Consider the following 14,515-nt stretch of genomic DNA (forward strand, 5'->3'; position numbering starts at 1 on the left):
TGCATAGTTCGTGGGTGTATCCATTGGAACTGGACTCACTACTCTGCATATGGATTTGTTATAATTTTCTGTAAATATCTCCAGCTACTGTAAAGTGAAGTTTCCTTGATGAAGGGTGAGGACTACACTTATCTGAGGGTGGGTAAGGTATGAACCCAATACTCAAACTGAAGTTATGTGTTCATAGTTAGCAAAGATAGCAAAGTTTCTCAGACCAATGAAACTAAATTACAATTACTGATATGAATCAATACTGGACAATGTTTTATACATGTATCATAGGAGTAAGACAATCTGGGCATTCAAAGCCAGGTAGCACCAGGAAGACCTTGTTTCATATTAAACAAAACAAAGTCAATCTCACCACTAATACTAGCATCATACAAAAGTGTAACATTTAAACTAAGCTGTAACAACATACTGTTAACACATTGGTACAAGATAATGAAGTAGGAGGATCTGAACTTATCCAATCTAATAAAATACTACTGGTGGCACTTGCCTTTATGCTGCACTCTGGGGAAGCAGATATATGTAGATCTCTGAGTTTGAGGCCAGCCTGGTCTAAGAGCTCCAGGACAGCCAAGGCTACACAGAGAAACCCTATCTCAAAAAGAACCAAACGAAACCAAACCAAACGAAACGAAATGAAATGAAACCAAACCAAACCAAACCAAAAACATATTAGATTTAGACTTGGCTAGGACAAGGGTCAATTTAAAGATAATATGTTACTCTCTTTTTCATCACTGTAACAAAATGCCTGAGACAATTAGCCTATGAAGAGAAAGAGGTTTAATTTAGCTCACACTTTGAGAGACTCCACCCCATGCTTGGTTTGACCCTTCGCCTTAAGCTTGTAACAGGGTGAAGAGAGAGGTGAAGGTAACTTTGATGAGCACCTGTCAAATAGCTGAAGGACACTCTACTAGGCCATACCCCTAAAAGACCCAACACTTTCCAGAAGTGCTTCCATGGGCACCAAGTCTCCAAAACATGAGCTTTTGGGGACATTCACCCCCAAAACCACTGTAGGTGAGGACTCTTAAGTCAGTCACCTGCAGTTTATCAGGGCTTTTCTGGACCCTCAGAAAGACTGGGCACAATATATTCTCCCTTGCTGTGCCTTCAAGAGGCAGTTATGGGTATGCTAATTACCACAGGGAAATATTCTTTTCGGTGTCTCAGATGCACAGTAAATGATCATTAAAAGCCAACTGATAAAGTAACTTTGCTTTATCCAAAGTCATTCAGCCTTGGCAATCTATAAACCTGATCAACCTGCTGGATTTTGTAGATATATAAACGGTCAGGCAGGAAACAATAGGCTAGAAACTAATATTTCAATGTGATGTGTCGATATTGCAATAATAAATCTCACGTCTCTGCTGCATCTGGCTGGGCATTTGGGGGTTTGGGATCTGCCTTCTGAGTATATAAATGTTGCCACTCATCATTATTCTCTGAGAGGAAGGGCTTTTAATACAATCCCAGAAATGTTTTTTTTTTTTTTTTGCTAATATTGTGTGATAAACTTGAGATAAAACAGTGAATCAGAATTTAGATTATAAGTCCCATCAAGATTTATAGTCAAAAAATTAGACAGGATTTATAGGAGAGGACTTTTTGGTGAAAAGGTTTTCTCCAGTGTGTGTGTGGGGGGAGGGGTGCTAAGTGATTCAATTATACAATCACATACATTTATATTCAGTATTTGAATTTGCTCTCGTCTGGCTTCATTAAAAAATCAACCTCAAAATCCCAGAGTTTAATTTTGGGGTCCAGACTTCATGCATATTTATTTTTAGGAAATGGATGGAGATGTTAGATATCTGCAATGAGATGAAAAATTGAGCTGAAAAGAGGCAGAGATCAAAGATGAGAGAGAGAGAGGGAGATGGGAGTGGGAGAGCGAGAGAGAGGGGGGAGAGAGAGAGAGAGAGAGAGAGAGAGAGAGAGAGAGAGAGAGAGAGAGAGAGAGAGAGAGAGAGCTTGTTTTGCGTTGGAGCATCAGTCCAGAGCCTCTGCTGTGTGCACGTCTGTGACTGGACTTTATTAGGATGAAAGAGAAGAATTGGGCAGCCCCTTTAGACTGGTTCTTCTCTTTAGTAAGATGAATCCTTCGCAGGCCCTGAGGTGATCATATTAAGTCATGTATTGTATTCCTGCCTTTAAGTATGTGATAGTAAATGTTTGGTCTCATGAGTCTGAGAGTTGGGATCATGCGTAGGGCTGGAAAGTCTTAGAGCAAGACCCTATGTGGGTGGAAGGTAAGTGAGACACAGCAGAGGACACTGGAAGGCAAGTGATTGGCATGTCTCACCAGCGGCACTTACTCTCCTGCTCACTAGAGTTTGCATAATCCAGTCACATACACTTTGGCTAGTCACTTAGATGGTGGCCTGGATCTGACGTGGCATTCAGTGAGACATATTTAATTAAATAGCTTCCATATTCATTCAACAATACTGCTGAATGTTTTTAATTATTAAGCTTTTTTTTTGGCCATTTTACGTGTGTATACGATGCATATCATTATTGTCATCTTCAGCTCCTTTACATATCCCTGCGAATCCCATTCTTTCCTTCATCCCCACTGGTTTTGTGACCCACTGGCTTTAGCCAAGGCCCTCTGTGTGGCCATGGGTTTGCAGTTATTCACTGGAACCGGTGTGCTCTTCAGCGATACACAACTGAACACAGTCGCTCCTCATTTCCCAGAGTCTATCATGGCCCACACACCATACATGCGTGATCGGTGACATAGCCAGTCATGCACAGCCCCGCGGCGAATGCTGTCATTTCCTGAATACAATGGTGTGTCATGCCCAGAGGATGGCTTTTGGCAGCTCTTCTTTCTATGTTTCATCTGGAACATTCACTACCCCCAGAAGTTCACAATATAGCTTCCTGCTTGTGATGGTTTGTATATGCTTGGTCCAGGGAGTGGCAGTATTAGGTGTGGCCCTGTTGGAGGAAGTGTGGCCTTGGAGTAGGTGTGTCACTCTGGGTGTGGGCTTTTAGACCCTCATCCTAGCTGCCTGGAAGTCAGTGTTCTGTTGTCAGCCTTCAGATAAAGATGTAGAACTCTAAGCTCCTCCTGCACCATACCTGCCTGGATGCTGCCATGTTCCCACTTGATGATAATGGACTGAACCTCTGAACCTGCAGCCAGCCCCAATTAAATGTTGTCCTTATAAGAGTTGCCTTGGTCATGATGTCTGCTCACAGCAGTAAAACCCCAAAACACTGCTCTTGGCGTAAATTTGAAGTCTAGTTGTAGCTGTTTTTCTTTTTATCTTGTGCCTAGGGTGTGTGGTACTTTTCATAATAAGATCACAATCTTCAGTTCTGGTGGGCAACCAAGAGGCCTAACAAATGCCAATATTGTTTTAAAAGTCTTTGGAACCTCTCTAAGCAACAAATCCTACAGATACGTCTCACTTGTAGTTCATTTGTACGTGTACTTGGAGGCCCACTACCTCCAAGAGGACCTTTACCTGGCCATGTTTGAAATCCCCATTCAATATTTCTTTTGTGTTGTTAAATTGAGTTATAATTAAATTGAGTTGGTTTCGATTTGACTGTTTCATACACCCTTCAGGTTAACTCTCCCTGTACCCAGCCCTCTCAGCACTCTCCCTTCTTAAACTCTCCCGTCTTCAGTATTATCTCTCACCATCTGTTTTGTCAGTGTTCTACTCTCCCCTTCCTTTAAGGAGTCCACCCCATACTCCTGGCTTTCACAGCTACTTTAAGTTAAGGAAGGAGAATGAAGCATTGAATCTAGGAGATGCATATGGGACAAAACATGTGGCATTTATCCTTCTGAGCCTGGGTTACCTCATTAAGTATAATTGTTTCCAGCTCCACCCATTTACTTGCAAATTTCCTTTTTCTTTATAAAAAAGTAAAATAAAGTTACACTATGTTTACGTACCACATCTTTGCTGTCTACCTAGAATCAATGCCTCAGCTGCTTCTACTTCCTAGCTACTGGGAATAAGACAGCCATAAATAGGTAGGAAATTATGTAAAGGTGCAGGTATTTCTATAGTATGAGGTGGAGTCCTTGGCTGTATGCCCAGGAACGGATAAGTTAGTCCTACAGTACTTTTATTTCTGGATTTTTCAGAAGTGTCCAGACTGATTTCTGAAGTGGTTGGCTGTATTACTTTACACTCCCAACAATAGCATGGAAGGCTTCTTCTTTCCCAATATCCTATACACCAGCCTTTGCCGTCTTTGGTATTTTTGATGATAGAAATTTTGATTGGGACGAGGTGGACTCTTAAAGTAGTTGTAATTTTCATCTCTTTGATGGCTAAGGATGTTGAACTCTTTTAAAAGTGTCTAATGTGGAACAACAGGGATACACTGGTATGGAGATGTAGGGAGTCAAAGGATGAGACTGGGGTATCTTACTGGGTCTCTGGGACTGTGGCCACAGCAAACATATGGAGTGGTTACAGAGTGCAAGTTTGGTGGTCCAAGGAAAGAGCAGCCAAGCAGAAGTTTGTGTCCATCTTTCTTAAATAAACAAGCGAGGGTGTAGATGTCTACAGATGTAAGATTATACAGCAGCCTCTGTAAGAATAGAAACTCATCATTAGCACACTAGAAACACACTAAACCATGATGAGAGGAACAAGAAGGAGTCGGAATAAAGACTGGGACTGAGAGGTAAATGGGCGCAGGTTGCTTCCACCGAGCCACAGAAGAGAAGCTAAAGTTCAGAGATGCTAAGCCATTTGTCAGCTAGTTAAGCTGTCATCTTCTGAGAGGCTCACCCTGCCCACTGGGCCAACATCTCCCAAGGCCCTTGTTAAATGCAAATCCTGATGCTGCTGGAGGAGGTGGACACAGGATCCATGTTTATGACAACCCCCCTCCTCCAACCATAATAGTGCAGTTGGTTTAGAGTTCTCCTAGGAAAAGGCTACATTTTGCATTCTAACGTCTACAGAATATCTGTATTCTATGTTCTTAATGTTCACAAAAACAGAATGATAAATCACCCAAACGCCAAGAAAATGTATTAGAGTGTTCCATTTGCAGCTTGCAGGCAGGAAAATGCAAAGCCCAGGTTAGAGTAAATTGTGAATTCTTCCAGATTTAATATTGTTTTCTCAATGTCACCGTGTCCTCTAAATACCGAGAATGAGGGAATGAGGTAGATTTGACTTTTTCCTTATCAAGATCTGACATTAGAAATGCTAGACTTTTTTTTTTACATTAGGGAATGATTTCCTGGTACACATTGAATTCAGATACCAACACTGACTTTATAATTCAAGGATTTATGGGAGAAGTTCATATGAAGGATGCAGGAGAGAAAGCAAGATGTATGGGAAGAGGCTTCGGAACAATATGTGTCTCAGGCGTGAGAGAAGAGAGGAAGAACTATGGGGTTAGGAGGAATCTGATTGCGGTGTGCATCTCAGACAGCTATTATGGCATTCCTGGAGAGTTGTCAAGTCAAAGTCACCCACCAGAAGGGCCCCTTCTAGGTGCTTGAGCCTGAAGCAGTATCTTTAGTGGGGTCACTGCTAGTGGCAGCTAGGATAACGTCATCAGCAGTCAACGCTGTTCCCTTCTGTAAGAGAATGAAAGAACACACTATTATGGCTTCCACAATAATCTCCTGGAGAGCCCAGATCTTTTCAATTCAGTCAGGGGGTTGCTGTCCATGGTACCTAAACTATCATTCCTACGATCTAGGAAATCATTTTTATGATCTCCTACATAGGCAGATTTTTTTTTCCTTCCCAAAATTCAGGGAATTGCTGCCTGAGCATTTTTTCCTGAGGCAAAGGAAAGGAATACTAATGGAACTAACTTCAGGCCCTATCAAGGTGGTCGATCTCAGAACTTCTCATGGCTTTTATCCACAGGCTTGGTGGCTGTCTATTCCAAATGGCTTCCACCGTCAGTTATTACATTGGTATGTCTCAGCGGCTTCTAGAATTTCTATCCCAAACTGTCATTTGTGAGAAGTTTGAGTCTTCCAGCATTCTCAGGCTGAGGCTGAACATGCCTTCACTAGCAAGTATAGTAGAAGAAACTAGGGACACAGAGTGGCTCACCACTCCTTCCTCCTTCATTGTATGACTTTTCTTGCTGCTCTCAATCATTTATCTCAGTTGGAATGGTAATACCAACTCTTACCTATTGGGACACAGAAAAGCTACTCTACTGTGCTCTGGTGGCAGTTTTGCAGGTTAATGAGATAGTTCTGAAAAGAACACTTGACATCTGACCACCAGGAGGATCTTCAACCCTGCAGAGCCCAATGCTGCAGTAATAGAAAATACAGAATCTATCGGCTCATTCATCTAGGGCATGATTATCGCTTAGGAAAATACAGAATCTTGCAGTGGAACACAGGACATTTAGAGTGAGAAGAAATGCGTCCGTTCCTTTTTCTGCCCCTTAATGTCCAGATTCACATTGACATCCAACTCAGGACACAATGTTTGTAGAGGATTTTGATGATGTACCGTGCCCTTCAGGGTAACATACCACTCTTTTACATGTTTGCTTTAGAGCTCATGAATTTCTTGTGCCTTTTGGAAGTCTTATTATTTTCCCATCCTGGTGGCTAATTCTGAGTGATATGATTGGGACACAACGGATTTTCTCATCATGGGTCCACTACCTTAACTTATCTATCCCCTGAGTGTTCTGCTTAGACTCCGTATGTGAGATTCCATGCCTGTGTATTAGGAATTCCATACTCAGAGCAGGATGCTGAGAGAGGCTCTGCCGACCAGAGGAATAAATCTATCTGTACAAATGTATCTTTCCTATAAGGTTCTCAACCTTCCTGATGCTGTGACCCTTAAATATAGTTCCTCATGTTGTGGTGACCTCAAACCATAAAATTATTTTGTTGCTACTTCATAAGTATAATTATGCTACTATTATAAATTGTAATGTAAATATCTATTCAGGATATGTGATATGTGACCCCTGTGAAGGGATCATTTGACTTCCAAAGGAGTCATGCCCCACAGACTGAGAACAACTGCTGTATAGGCTTAGCAGCTGAATTACAAGCCATGATGGGAGAAGCCTAGTGTTTGTCACCCTGTCACCAAGTTCCAATTGTTCTTCTCAAGAGAGGTGACCAGGTTCTAGCTATATATGGTTTCTGTCCTAGGAAGCTAGTTATCCATCTTTAGATCAACACAGATGACTATTAGGTTCTAGTTTAGGTTCCAGACTCAATCTTTGTCTCTATGGATGCTGTTGCTGTGCCTATAATTGAAGATGCTAAGGTTTCACTATATCAACTGGCCCAGCATGAGTTCTAAGCATTATTCTATTTTCGATGATTTCTGCTGAATATCCCTTTAGGTTCCATGTCCAGTAGTCTTCATAACATCTGAGTCTCTTCCTTTCTCCAATATGGTATCAAAGTATTGGTATTAATTTCGTTAGGAAAGAAAGCACAGGAGAATCAAGTATACTCTTCCTGCAGTGTGCAAATCACTTCTAGTCACTGGAAATTAGAATTGATGAATAAAGTACTATGCATTCACACATTATAGTAGGGCCCCTACCTCCTTATAGTTTGAGTATGGAATGTCCTCTCTGAGTTTAGATTCTGAGCATTTGGCCCTGAGCAGGTGATGTTATTTGGGGAATGATAGGACATTTGGGACATGGTATGTAGCAGGCAGCTCTAGGGTACTGTGGAAGGTCTGTGGTGGTTACATCCCAGACTAGTCATGGCTTTTCAACAACAGCATGTGAACCCACCTTGCTGCAAGTTACTGCTGCCAAGGGCATGGCTGCTGTGGATGCTATGCCTTCTCTTCTTGATGCAGCGATAGCCTCTGAACAATGAACCAAAAGAAACACTTAAGTTGATTCCATTTAGTATTCTGCCATAGCAGTAAGAAAAACACACACTTTGTGTGATCAGTTCTTTGGTCTTCCTTTCCATAATTATAGATAACACATGTGTGCTTTGACTCTTCATATGTTGTACTGCATTAAGTTCTGCACCTCCAAGATTCAATTGATATTGACTTCCCTACTGGATTTTTAAGTCCTATTGGATATTTTGCCTCCTGGCTACTGACAGGCAAGTATGGTCACACAATCCTCACTGTCTTCAAACCCAGGGAGCCCATCTGTATAATTGATACATCATACAGACATAGCATCTACAGTGGCCTCTCTTGTCATTGTTCCTCTGACTTCTTAGTGATATTAATGGGTTTTCGTCAATCCATTGCATTGTTTACCCTCAAGATCTGTTCAAAAGTAGTGTTAAAGTTAAATTTTTATGATTCCTTCACTTGGCAACATCTTCTGCACTGTAAAGCTAGAGATATTCTGAGATATGCTAAATTTTAATTCTAATGACAGGCTAGTACCAAGAGAAGGCACAGGCTTGGTGGGTGACAGATACCTTAGTAGGGGTCCACAATATCTTTCATATTAATGACACACTGGCCTATCAGTCACATGGATGAAACATTCACGCTCTGAAGGTTAACATCCTCAGAGCTTAACCGCAAAAGAACATCTGTTTCTAGAATCTGTCTCATACTTAAAGGTAGAAGATTTTGACAATCTAAACTTGAAACTCTTCCTCATTATTCTTCCTGAGGACCTCAATACAACTTAAAAATTGCGAGGTGACTTTGACCTCTTTGCAGTGTTTACTCTCCATATCTTCCTGGTTCCTGAACCATTGTCGGTGAAGGGTGTTTCTTCGACCAAGATACTTTTTGAAGCGAGGAAACTTCGGCGATCTTTAGCAGCTAGACTGTACTGTGCTCTATCATAGATGTGTGCACACTCACTTGGAACATGTTTCTCTTGTCTTCTGGGTATCACTAATAGTCCCTCCTCATTCTTTCACCTTTCTACTTATTCTAGTCCTCCTGTCTTAATTTTTGTTTTCTGAAAAGCAGCCATTTAGGATTAGATCATGCCTGTGTTCTTTGGTGGAATGCCAGAGAAGGGTCATGGAAATGACAGGAAGGAACAGGCAGAGGTTTTGATTTATTCTGTGGAAGGGACACGGGGGCAGAGGGCAAGATAGTCAGACAACCAGATCATAGATTAATCTCAAGAAACCTTTATTTTGCCTGAAACACAGACCTTAAGACCTGTTTCCTCTGAAACAGTGGCCCTGTACTGATGGCCACTGCTTAGTCCCTTGGAAGGGAAAAAGAAGCTTGGATGTTACACAACGTAGACCCAGAATGCTGATAGCCAGAAGACACATGCTCCTAGAGAGGAGCTGAGCAGCTCGTTCATTGTGGCCAACAGGGACTTTAATTGGCTTCTGATTGATGGTTAACATTTATTGGGCATTTGTTATATGCCAGGTGCTCTGTGCTAAGAGCTTTTAAATGTGTTTACCCACTGAATATTCATAATGAGTATGATGATTATGTTTAATTTTCAAAATTGAGCTGAGAGTTGGACATAGTGGCTCATGGCTGTCTTCCCCATGACTCAGTAGCCCAAGGGAGAAGGACCGATGCTAGCCTAGGCCACTCTGGGCTACATAGTGAACTCCATCCAACCTGAGCCACTACATGAGACTCAAAAAGTGCCTCCCAATTTAACTGAGGCTTAGAGGTGACATTTAATCAAAGATCATAAGGATTTGGTCCTCTTGAACAAATTAGAACCAATTGTAAAACTTCCCATTAATACAAATTTATATAGTTAAATATTACACGTTCCCCCAGAACCCATATGTTTGAAGGGATGACCACTAGATTGGCACCACTAGGAGGTGGTGAAGTCTTTGAGAGGTGGCCTCTATAGGAGGTTTAATTCTACAATGGGATTTTGGGACCCCGGTCTATCACTCTTTCCTTTTCAGTAATAAGGTAGATGGCTTTCCCAGGTCACATGTACTCTATCATAATCTGCTCCTGCTTTACCACAGACTCCAAAGCAACTAAACTACTGGAGTACAGGCCAAAACCCACAAAACAAACCCTTCCTCTTTAGAAGTTGAATTACCTCGTTTTCATTGTGGTCAAGAAGAACTAACACATTCCTCAAGCACCTGCTATTTCCCAAGATTCACCACCTCCTTGGAAGGCAGGAGTGAGCTGTATATTCACCTTGTATTGACCTTACCCTCACAGAGTTGAAGTGAACTGAAGGAACATGAGGACTCAGATTCTAACATAGCTTTAGCACAGCATACAAACCACCTCAAAATACTTCCAAAAGGCCTACTGGAGAATGTGATACTTAAACTGTGACCAGAGAATGAATAGCACGTTACTTGGTTACAAATGATGAGCAGAGACTTCCAAGGAGAGCAGACATTGTATACAAGTGTCTATGGACCACGGATAGGCTGCTGTGTCAATGTAGCTAGCAGTCACGTGTGGGTCTGTTTTCTGCTATTTCCCTCAGGGTGTCCAGGCACTGCCGTATACCCTAGATGGGGAAGGGTGGAGAGGAGGCTGAGTTTGGTGGTCTGCTCTTTCCCTGGGGTATCTAGGCACTGCTGCAACAGGTGGAGAATGGGTTGATCATCAGGACACTGGTCCAGCAGTGAATGTGGGGGGGAGAGAGGCCTTCTCTGAGGATTTTAGTGTTATAGCTCTTCATTGTAACAGATGATATTTAATGAAACAGCTCCCTTAGATGATAATTAACGAAACGGCTTATGTGTATGTGCTTTATTAGGGGTGAACCAAGGGCTATGTGTATGAACCTCAGAGAGTGGGAAAGGGTTCTTCTTAGGGTGAAGTTTCATTGGCTGAGGCTTAAGGTTCTGGGGATATCTCATTTGCATGGGGAGGCATTCCAGGAAGTTGAACTCTGTAATTTAACCAAAGACCATGTGACATTCCTCCGGTAGAAGGTTGGGGGTTGGGCTCCCTAGATCAGGTGGAGAAGAGCAAGCTCAACTAAAAGGGAGTCCTCCGTTTTGTTGCAAGGTCAGGAAAGCGGTCCAGACGTGGTAGACTACAGACACAGTAACGAGGTGCAACAGTACTGGGCGTCTTAGTGTATAGAAAAGAGTTCAGAAATGCTTGTTAACTTGGAATTTGTCCCATGTGGATATGTGTGTGTGAGCAGACAAGAAAATATTTCATAATCCCCCAAAGGGAAAACAGATATTTGAATAAAATCCTGAAGAGCTTTGTATCACATTTCATTGGGCTCAGGTTTCTGAGCCCTTCCCACTTGACTAGTACAAGAATTTCCTGCTTGAGACTTCTTCCCTTAGTTGTCTCTTCCGTGCTAAAGGATCAGAAGCCTCACACAGGCTATGCCACTCTGAAATTCAGGTTTCTCACTGCTCTCAGCATGTGTCATATTGATGAACACGTGGCCTTTGAGGTCCTTCATAAGAGGGACTGCTTTCTCCATATTAAACCAGATGACACCACCAAAGGCAGGTGTCTCAGGGACTGGAAATACAAAAATAAATGAAAGGACTTACTTTTGAGACAATGATATATTTTCAGATAAAAACAAGGACTTCCTTTCTTTGAGCAGTTTGGGGGAGGAAACTTCAAACGAGAGGGGGAAAAATCATGCTACGTGCATACACACACACACACATACACACACACACACACACACTTTTTGAGGTAAAGTGACAGATTTAAACAATTGAGAAATAATACAGCCAGTAAGCTGATTAAAATGTGGTGGGAATATATAAATATATAAACATATGTATGTAAGAAAATGAACTGTGAACACTATGAAATATGTGTGGACAACTGGTGAATTAATAATGTATACCAAGTACTGAGACATCAGTGTGAGTTAATACCAGTCTGCTTTACTTACATGTTATTATTTATGTTTCCTGCAATAATTGGAACCTGTTTTATTTCTATTTTAAAAATGAAAAGCCTGAAATCATGCAACTTTCCCGAAGTCAAATAGGTAGTAACTGATAGACTGCTGACTGAACTTCGAGTATCTCTAAGACATGGGGCTTTCTCCACAGCACATTTCTAAGTGTCTCTTTGAGGCTGTACCAACAGCTCTTCCTTTAGAGCCACAGGTATCCTTTAGTGCCCTCCTGTATGAAAAGTTATGCTAGTCCATGTCGGGGTAGCCGAGGCAGTGCTCCAGGAAGTCTCCCTGCTTCTGCCTGTCCTATGTGAACTGACACTTGAGCTCTCTTTCCAAGGAGTCGTGTTGAATAAGCATCTCTGGAAAACAGAAGAGCTGGCCCTCTCTGGAGCACACGGCAGATGCACTTGCTGTTCTGTCTAATGAAGATGGTGTCTCTCTTCAGGATGAACATCTGTTGGTCTTGGTTACAGCCTATTATAACATGTGAAGTTTTCCAAAGTGCACCTTTCCTGAGTTGAGATGTGAAGTTCACTATGTACCACATCTAGGCTTTTCCCTATTTCCTCCTCCTTGGTACCTAGAACACGCAAGCTTTGTGGTTTGCTGAGTCCTGTACATAGTAGGTTTGTCTCTGACCTGTTTTACCTTCTACAGGTTCCTACAAGATAACCAGTCAAGGCAAGTTGGTAGGCTGCCAATGAGAAGGAACCCCCAACTCCACAATTTCTGACACTGACTTCTCTATTCGTGACCATTATTAGACTAATAGTTGTGCCTTTGATTGACACATGTCATCCAATTGTTCTCAGACATACTCTGAGGTATTTGACCTTTGAGCTGTCCTTTCTTTTTCTTTCTTTCTTCCTTTCTTTCTTTCTTCCTTTCCTTCCTTCTTTTTTTTCTTCATTATGATTTCTTTTTGCTGTCAGGGTCTTTGTATCTCTTAGCTTCTTTTCACCTTTTCCCAAATTTTAACTCTAAAAATCATACCCATTGTTCACACCTTATGGTAAAATGAATGTGTTGCCTCTCATAGAGATATTTGCATTTTCAGTCTCAATTTTAGAATCAGACTTCATCTCTGGAAATAGCAATTTAAGACATTTTAATAAGGAAGTAGAGGGGAACTTATTGGTGCCAGAGATTAAAATTCATTCGTTCCTGAAATTAAAATGCTCAATGTTTTTCAGCTCTTTCTGTAAGTCAAGAAAGTTTTGGGTTAACTCCAAGTTTCAGTCTAAACAACCATACTCCAGCGTTTTACCTCTATGGGTTTGACCAACTGTACTGCAAAATCACTTGGGAAATTGTCCTTGTGATGAATATGTACAGCATGTCTTCTGTCCCATTATTGTCCAAGCAGTGCAATGGAGGAACTGTGCACAGCTTCTACACTGTGTTATGTATTGCACATCATCTACAGATGATAATGTATGGAAGCAGGGTTGTAATGTCTAGGTTCTATGCAAATACTACAACATTTTATATGAGGAGTTTGAGCATTTGCAGACGTGGGTATCTGCTGCTGTCCTGGCATCATCTCCCACGAGTTCTGAGCAATGACTGGATTTGCCACTTGGAAGTGTGCTGAAAGTGTCGTTAGTTAAGCCAGGCACAGCTTGTTACTATAATATAAACTTTTGGAATTCAGTAGGCTAGTAAAAGCACATTTCTTATTCATGTTGAGACCAGCATGTGCAGGCCCATAGGCTCCTTCCATTCATGGGGCAAAAGAGGGATCCCACAGCAAGGACCCACATCTTACCAACCACCTAAGAGGATCAAATATGTTTCCCTTTTCTCAAACTCTATTGGCTGACGCTCATTCACGTGACTGCATCTACAAGCTAGGGGCTCCAGCAGAGAGAGCTCTGCCTCGTGGCCAGATAGAAAGTAAAACAAGTTGAATTGCACACAGAGTTATCACTGCCTAGAATTTGTACTCTTTGTTCCAGAATAACTCAGTGGCGCCGGATATTTCTGACAAACTCTCATGAATAATTCACTTTGACACAGTGAGGGAATGCCATATGCTGCTTGTATTGTGGTTTCTTCAGTTTCAAATCAGTTGCTTCCTTTCCTGCAGTGAAAATAATAGTGGCTTGCATTCTTTCACATAACCTTAAATGAAAGCCCATTTTCACAAACAGTTTGTATAGTATGATGCCACTTGTAAATGAGGACAAACAATATCTATAAGGGAAAGGATCAGAGTACAGCAACAGCCAATCGTTTAACAACAGAAACCACTGTTACTGTCTTATATGTTTATATTTTTTCTGAAAAAAATTAGAATTAGAAAATTAGAAAGTTTGAAATATTTCTATTTCAAACAATAGAGACCAACTCAGCATAGAGCTGTTAGACTCGGGCGCTTTCACACTACTGATTTGGTCCTTGGGCAAGGCAAGCATTAATAGTGTTATACCCACTTTGTAGATAAGAGACCTGAGGCTCAGATGGAGTACAAACGTGGTAAACTTGGTGCACATCTAGAAGCGGTCAACATGAGACAAGCCTACACTACTGTCTTTCAAAGTCTCTTTGCCCCAGTAGCATCAAGGACCCTAAGCCAACTAACGTGCTTTTGTCTGTTCCAGTAGTGCTTGGTTTTAACAGAAAAATTCACATATAAACTTGTATAAGGAATTTCTTCCACAGCTCCTAGTAGACAGACACGTAACATTCCACGGCGATTTGC

Source organism: Rattus rattus, chromosome 4, assembly GCF_011064425.1.
Source record: "Rattus rattus isolate New Zealand chromosome 4, Rrattus_CSIRO_v1, whole genome shotgun sequence".
NCBI lineage: Eukaryota > Metazoa > Chordata > Mammalia > Rodentia > Muridae > Rattus > Rattus rattus.